The sequence below is a fragment of the Pygoscelis adeliae genome, unplaced genomic scaffold, assembly GCF_000699105.1.
Source record: "Pygoscelis adeliae isolate BGI_AS28 unplaced genomic scaffold, ASM69910v1 Scaffold355, whole genome shotgun sequence".
NCBI classification, from domain to species: domain Eukaryota; kingdom Metazoa; phylum Chordata; class Aves; order Sphenisciformes; family Spheniscidae; genus Pygoscelis; species Pygoscelis adeliae.
The window spans coordinates 13009-19369 of NW_008824765.1; the positions used below are offsets into that span (position 1 = coordinate 13009).

At 48.4% G+C, this 6361-nt stretch overlaps 1 long non-coding RNA gene across 3 annotated transcripts in view; it reads right to left on the bottom strand.

Annotated features, from left to right (window-relative positions):
- The window catches only part of LOC103916560, a 17902-nt gene extending 11744 nt beyond the window's left edge, over nt 1-6158 (bottom strand). For 2 of the 3 annotated variants that reach the window (XR_663587.1, XR_663585.1), the window contains exons 1-2: nt 5757-6013; nt 5200-5366 (exon numbers count right to left, since the gene is read on the bottom strand). This is a non-coding gene — a long non-coding RNA (uncharacterized LOC103916560). The other variant, XR_663586.1, reaches the window with a different exon arrangement.
- Between the last annotated feature and the right edge of the window lie 203 nt (nt 6159-6361).

Sequence of the window (6361 nt, forward strand, 5' to 3'; positions counted from 1 at the left end):
GGGGCTGGGGAAGGTGGTGTGGATTGCTCCTCTCTTGGGAAAAGGCAAACCCATTCATGGGGTTGTCTTCGCTCAAGGACCTGGGTGTACTTGGTGGGTAATGTGGAAGGATGGGGAGACCTGGTGTGTGCCTCAAGGAGATTTAACCTTGGGGGAAAAATCATCTGTGATGTGAGTTGTATGTTGTAGGAAGTAATGTAGCAGGAACAACCTGAACTGATGAAGAGTGAGCTTTGCAAGGAAGCATGCGAGCGCAACGATGGCCCAAACCAAGCCAGTGTTGGTGCACAACAATCAAACATGCTGCTTCTCCTGTCCTGAGCACCCATCTTGACAGATGGGGCCCAAGTCATAGCCTGTTCTTACGAATATTTGGAGGAGTGGAAGAAGCCCATGGAATGGGAGAACACTATCTATCTGTTAGGGGACGGGATAGTAGTTAATGAGAATGTATAAATCTGTATGTTGGGTATAAAGATGGTTTCAGTATGTAGTATAAGTTTTAAGTGTTGGTAAGAAGGGAATTCAGTAATGAGAATTATATACAATGGGATGGTTAGAAGATATATAAATGTATTAAATTATGTGGGATCTGAGCATGACGCAAATGGTATGGAATAAGGGGTGGGGATTGTATTGGGTCTGGCTGGGATGGAGTTAACTTTCCCCATAGCAGCCCTCATAGTGCTGTGCCTTGTATTTGTAGCTAGAAAGGTGTTGATAACACACCACCTAATTCTCCCGTGGCAGAAGCAGGCACACAGCTTGTAAGCAGAAAATGGACAACAAACTCATCCCATACTTGTAAGAACTCATCTCCTTCCGTACTTTCAGATCACCACCATGTCCCAGCAGCTCCCCAGGGCAGGAAAACACCTGAAGACTGACTCCAGCTGGCATACCCTGTTTGTGAAGGATGTCTGAAAGCTGGACAGATACATTCCAAGCCAACAAAGGAGACCTCGTGGCTGGTGTTTACTCCAGGCCACCCCATCAAGGGGAGCCTGCCGACAAAGCATTCTTCAACTACAGGAAGCATCACACTCGCAAGGCTCTGATCCTGCTGGGGGACTTCAATCACCCTGACATCTGCTGGAAAAGCAGCATGGCAAGCTGTAAGCAGTCCAGGAGTGCATCGAGGTTAATTTAATCCAGGTGATAGACAGCCCAACCAGAGGAGAAGCATTATTAGACCTGTTGCTTACCAACATGGATGAACTAATTAGAGATGTCAAGATTGGTGTTAGCCTGGGCTGCAGTGATTGGCATTCACAATCTTGAGGGATATGGGCCAGGTGAAAAGTAGAGTCAAGACCCTGAATTTTAGGAGAGCAAACTTTCAGTTGTTTAAGTGGGGATGGGGCTCCTGGGAAACTGCCCTCAGGGATAAAGGAGCTGAACTGAGCTGGCAGCTCATTAAAGACATTTTTCTTAGAGCACGAGACCTCTCGATTCCCAGGTGTAACAAATCAGGAAAGGAATACAGGAGATCAGCATGGCTGAGTAAGGACCTCCTGGTCAAATGAAAGTGTAAGGAAATGCACAGGCAGTGGAACCAGGGACATGTATCCTGGCAAGAATATAGGGACACTGCGCAGATGTGTAGGGCAGGGATCAGGAAAGCTAAGGCACAGTTGGAGCTGTATTTGGTGAGGGATGTGAAGAATAATAAGGGCTTCTACAGGTACCTTGGTCAGAAAAGGAAGATTAAAGAAGATTTAACACCCCGCCCACCCCCGATAAATGACAGGAGAACTAATAATAACTGACATGGAGAAGGCTGAGGTACTCAACGTTTTGGCCTCAGTTTTCAATGGTAATCTCTCTTCCCACATCTCTCAAGCCCCTGAACCTCAAGGCAGGGACTGGGGGAACAACATTGTAAGTGAAGATCAGGTTCGAGACCACCTGAGGAATCTGAACACTCCTAAGTCCATGGGACCTGAGGAGATGCATCCCGGAGTCCTGAGGGAACTGGTTGATGTAGTCACCAGGCCACTCTCCATCATATTTGTGGCAGTGAGAAGTCCCCCGTGACTGGAAAAAGGGAAGCCACACCCATTTTTAAAAAGGGTAGAAAGGAGGACCCTGGAAACTACTGACCAGGCAGCCTCACCTCCGCGTCTGCTAAGATCATGGAACAGATCCTCCTGGAAGACATGTTGAAACATATGGAAGACAGGTAGGTGAATGGAGACAGCCAACATGGCTTCACCAAGTGCAAATTGTGCCTGACTAATCTAGTGGCCTTCTATGATGGAGTGACTGCATCAGTGGACAAGGGAAGAGCTATGGATGTCATCTACCTGGACTTCTGTAAGGCCTTTCATACAGTCCCACACAACATTCTTGCCACTAAATTGGAGAGATATGGGTTTGATGGATGGACTGTTAGATGGATAAGAAACTGGCTGAATGGCCGCGTCCAAAGAGTTACAGTCAATGGCTCAATGTCCAAGTAGTAACGAGTGGTGTCCCTCAAGGATCTGTAGTGAGACCAATATTATTTAGTATCTTTATCAGTGACATAGACAGTGGGACTGAGCGCACCCTCAGCAAGTTTGCAGATGACACCAAGCTGACTGGTGCAGTTGATACGCACGAGGGAAGAGGTGCCATCCAGGGCGACCTCGACAGGCTTGAGGAGTGGGCCTGTGCAAACCTCATGAAGTTGAACAAGGCCAAGTGCAAGGTCCTGCACCTGGGTCGGGGCAATCCCCAGTATCAGCACAGACTGGGAGATGAATGGATTGAGAGCAGCCCTGCCAAGAAGGACTTGGGGATACTGGTGAATGAAAAATTGGGTATGAGCTGGCAATGTGTGCTTGCAGCCCAGAAAGCCAACCATATCCTGGGCTGCATCACAAGCAGCGTGGCCAGCAGGTGGAGGGAGGTGATTGCCCTTCTACTCTGCTCTGGTGAGACCCCACCTGGAGTACTGCGTCCATGACCGATAACTGCAGCAGAGAACTAAAATTCTAGTTGTGGCATAACAGCCTAAAGTTAAAGTGAGCATATTTCTAAAAAGTCTGTAAATTCATACAGGTTTTTCTTGCCACCACCTCGTGTCAGTGAAACACATATGACTAGACTGCTTTCAGCAGCGCAGGAGTAGGGAGGGAGGTTGGCTGGGCCTCTTGGTTAGACTCAAAGATGGGTCTCTCCTTTGGATGAGCAAGGGTTGAGTGGGTGTCCCTTGATTTGACTCACAGGACTGGCCCTTTGCCTCGCTCCCTCTTCAATGCACACTCACCCCAGACCTGTTAAAGCTTCTGTGGCAGACTTGTAGAAAAGGTGGCCAATGAAGCCACGTTTTATTTTTATATAATTTTCTTTCAGTGAATGTTTAAAATTTACAATTAATTCCATTATCTCTCATTAAAAAAAAAAAACACCAATGAAACCTTTTATACCTTTTTATGCATATATATATATATGTAGCTATATTATAAAAAGTGTGTGTAAACAAAAACGTTGGACTTCAGCTGGCAACCAGTGGCAAGTTGTTAAATCCTAGGTACCCCCTGTGGGACAGAACATGGATAAGGACAATGTCCTAGCCCTGAGGGCCTTTAATGTTTCTCTAGGGTAAAGAGAAAGGTTTATCTTCCAACTACTTCAATGCCTCTCATACACCTATATAACTATAAAAATGTATTTTATCTATCCATATATATGTATGCATTTAAACATGTATAACAACATATACGTATGAAGGTGTATAAACACATACAAAATGCACTTATGTCTGTCATATAACACTCCGCTGTCATCCTCCACCGCCCTCCATGCAATGTCTGCTATTCGCCTCCAGGTGTACTCAGATCCCCGCTTTTTCCCTCTGCGTGTCTTCAGTACTCTGTCCTGCTGCTGGAGGATGAAATGCAGAGGCTTCCCTCTGCCCCAGCCTCACTTCAACAGGAGAGCAGAATCAAGACCCGGGGAGAGGGAAGAAGGTTAAAAACACCAGAGAGGAGGGATGGAAAAGAGGCCTTTCTACAAGGATCTGTCCTCTCCCTCCTTTCCTAATAGCTGCTGCGAGACAGATAAGGCTCAAAGTCATATGTACTGGCTCTCAGGTTGGCTCTTCACTGCAGCTGCTCCATGTAATGGATGACCTGCAGGATCATACAGTTGGCCACTCTCCCCCAGTGCCTGGGGGTGATGGGCAGGGGAGCTGCCGGCATGAGGAGGGCCTGGCAGCAGGCTATGGTGGCTTACAGTTAACAGAGAGAGTGAGATGTGCTAAGTCAAGTGTGCCTGGCAGGCTGCTGTGGTTCTCTCCTGAGGATGGTGTGAGAGAGAAACCAAGGACTAACATTCCCCAGGGGCCATCACAAGCCAGCCAGCTCTACCAACTGATCTGACGACCTGTTTGCTCTTTGTCAACTTTGTGGATCTGCCATGAGGAGTCCATTCTGGCCTCCCCCCGCTGCCAGAAGAGGTGTTGGCATTGACAGTGCAGGCCTGGTAGATGTCCCTTGCCCCTTCCAGGTGAGACGAAGGACAGCAGGACACGAGCAAGCTCAGAGGGGAGGACAACCTCTCTGGCCACGCGCTTGTGCTCCTGGCCCAGGACTCCGTCCAAACTAAAAAACGTCAGTAGAATGACAGAATAATTCTGGTTGGAAGGGACTCCAGGAGGTTTCTAGTCCAACTTCCTACTCAAACCAGGGTCAGCTATGAGGTCAGGTGAGGCTGCTCAGAGCTCTACCCAGTCTTGTCTTGGACACCTCTAAGAGCGGAGACTGCACAAGCTTTTTCAGCACCCTACTCCACTGCTTGGCTGCCCTGACGGTTAAAAAGTTTTTCCTTATATCCATGGCCCTATATAATGTCTTGTGCAAGGAGGGGACTTTCCCAGATTTTGGAAGAGGGGAAGGGTCCATTCTGAAAGGGGAACAATACCCCCCGCCCCAGCAAGTAGATTTTTCATACTGTTGTTCACCCTGCCATGCAATCCAGACTGGTATCTAGGAGACACCCTCTCCCAACAGGAGAACTGCAGAAGCATTTAACTTGTAGGAGAGTACGGGGGATGTGCAAAAGCTCATGGGCAGACCTGTCACCCAAGAGCTCCAGGCTCTTGTTTTACATCTCTTCTCTCCTTCCCAGGACACCTTTTAAGGCCCCCTTTGGCTTTGAATCTGCAGGAGGATAGTTTTGCTATTCCTAACCCACCTCTTAGTTTTCGCCCACCTCTCCAAACGTTAAGCACTCCACTTACTTCGTACCACAAAGCTATGAGCTGAAATCATACAGCTTGCTTGCAACTAGGAAAAGCTTCTCAAATGGTTCCATGTCAATCCACCCCAGGTCTTCCTGACTTCTCCACTCCTCTCCCCTTCTCATTTGACCTGCAGAGACTGAAATGGAAAAAAGCAGGTAATTCTTACCAGGTGGACAGAGACACGTTTCCCTCCCACTGTTCATGCCCAATTAGGCAGAGTATGAAAAGGAGAAAGAGAGATTCCCATCTCACCGGAGGGTAGAAACCCCCAACTATATGCTCGTGAACAAGCCAGGGGCCTCCCTTACCTAAATTCTCAAATCAAAAAAGAAAATAGCACGCCTTTGAGTTACCCAGACTAAAATCAAAGGAAAATGTTTTGTTTGTTTTTTTTTGGTTGGGGGGGGGGTGTTCCTGCAGAAGGAGCTACGATTTTACCTCCCCTCCTTCCTAGGCAAGACAAATGAAGGAAGCCAAAATGCCTGCCAGCTGATTTCTGGCCTGGGAGCTCCAGGCAACCATGTACCATTTCAGCCTCTACTTCTGGGTAGACTTCAGGGGTTCCCTTCGCAGTCAGATGTGGTAAAAGCGAGTCTTACTGCACTGATCGCTTCCTGCAAGGTTTCACAGCCTCTACCGCTGGGCTTGCCCTCCTGATTTTTACCCTGGCAGGTCAAATTGTCAGCCAGAGCGCCCCGCAGCAATGCACTGCAAGGCTTCCCGGCCCAAGGGCGTACCGTCTTATTCCACAGGACACGCTGCAAGTTGCAAGTTCTTGGCAAAAGCAATTTACCGTTCTCCTGGTTCCCGTCTTTGGCTGGGCATCAGACCCTCCAGGGCTTTCCTCAATTCACACGTTCTGCTTTCAATAACGCGCTGTTAAACAAGAGATTAAGATAAACGCCATCTCAGTTAAAAAGTTGACTCTCCCTGGCGTCCATCATTATCTTTCAGGTAATCGTGCTTTGCAGGTACCTTTGTAACACACGGGTACCTACTGGTGCTAGTTCTGGGACCAGCAGCGGCCTGAAAACCTCCAGCCCCTCTCGGTGACCTTCTCCCAGGGCGGTGGGAACACCGGTGCCAACACCCGCCGGGCTGGCGCTGCGTTTCCGCGCCGTTGCGAGGGAA